A 1462-nucleotide genomic window follows, 5' to 3' on the forward strand; every position below is an offset into this window, starting at 1 on the left:
TTCTTGTCATACCATCTGGCTACTCTTTTCTTATTTTCTTCGATGCTAACTAAAGCCCTTAACCGATGACCCACCACATCTTCCAACTCATCCTTCATAAGAGTATCATAATCATCGGCTGTCAGCTGATTTTGAGAACGTATTCGCCTAGAGCCAGTTTTAAATTCCCAAGGCAATACTGCGTCGTGTCCATATACTAACTGATAAGGTGTTACTTTGGTTGTACCATGACATGACATCCGATATGACCACAAGGCTTCATTTAATACTGTATGCCACCTCTTAGGATTTTCTTTAATTTTGCGCTTAATGAGTTTGATGATCCCTTTGTTAGAAGCCTCAGCCTGACCATTAGCTTGAGCATAATATGGAGAAGAATTTAAAACTTTAATTCCCATACCTACAGCAAACTCATCAAATTCTCCCGATGTAAACATAGTACCCTGATCGGTAGTGATAGTTTGAGGAATACCAAATCGGTAAACAATATGCTCTTTCACAAAATCGATCATATTAGCCGATGTCACCTTTTTTAAAGGAATTGCCTCAACCCATTTTGTGAAATAATCGGTAGCAACCAGAATAAATTTATGTCCTTTGCTCGATGGCGGATAAATCTGACCGATGAGATCGATAGCCCATCCCCGGAACGGCCAAGGTTTAATTATATGGTTCATAGCCGATGCAGGCGCTCTTTGAATATTACCAAACTTTTGACACCCCTGACATCCTTTAAAATATTTAAAACAATCTTCAAGAATAGTCGGCCAATAGTATCCATTCCTTCTGATCATCCACTTCATCTTGAAAGCCGATTGATGCGCTCCACACACTCCTTCATGAATTTCACCCATCAAACTTTTCGATTCATCACTGCTAACACATCTGAGTAAAACTCCATCTATAGTTCGATAATATAATTCATCATCGAGGAGCACATACTTGGTAGCTTGGAACCTTATACGTCTTTCAACCTTTTTATGTGGATCCTTTAAATAATCGACAATCTCCTTTCTCCAGTCATCGATATCGACTACCGATGTTAGCACTTCCTGAATAGGCTGATACCCTGAAGCATGCTGAGCTAGTCGATTAGCCTCCTCATTATGCAGTCGAGAAATATGTTCAAGACGAAAATCTCTAAACCCTTTCAACAATTGCAAACATCTTTCATAATACGAAACTAAAACTTCACTTCGGCATTCATAAATCCTAGCCAATTGATTTATAACTAGCATAGAATCATCAAAGATTTCAACAGCATCGGCACGTATCTCCTTCAGCAATTCTAACCCTTTTATCAAGGCTTGGTATTCAGCTTGATTGTTTGTCGATGTAGCAACAATCGACAATGAAAACTCATACTTCCTTCCTTGAGGTGAAATCAACATAATGCCGATACCTGCTCCTTCACCACATGTGGACCCATCGAAGAAAAGTGTCCAAGGAGCAACCTCCAGAG

This window comes from Miscanthus floridulus, chromosome 11, assembly GCF_019320115.1.
Source record: "Miscanthus floridulus cultivar M001 chromosome 11, ASM1932011v1, whole genome shotgun sequence".
NCBI classification, from domain to species: Eukaryota; Viridiplantae; Streptophyta; class Magnoliopsida; order Poales; family Poaceae; genus Miscanthus; species Miscanthus floridulus.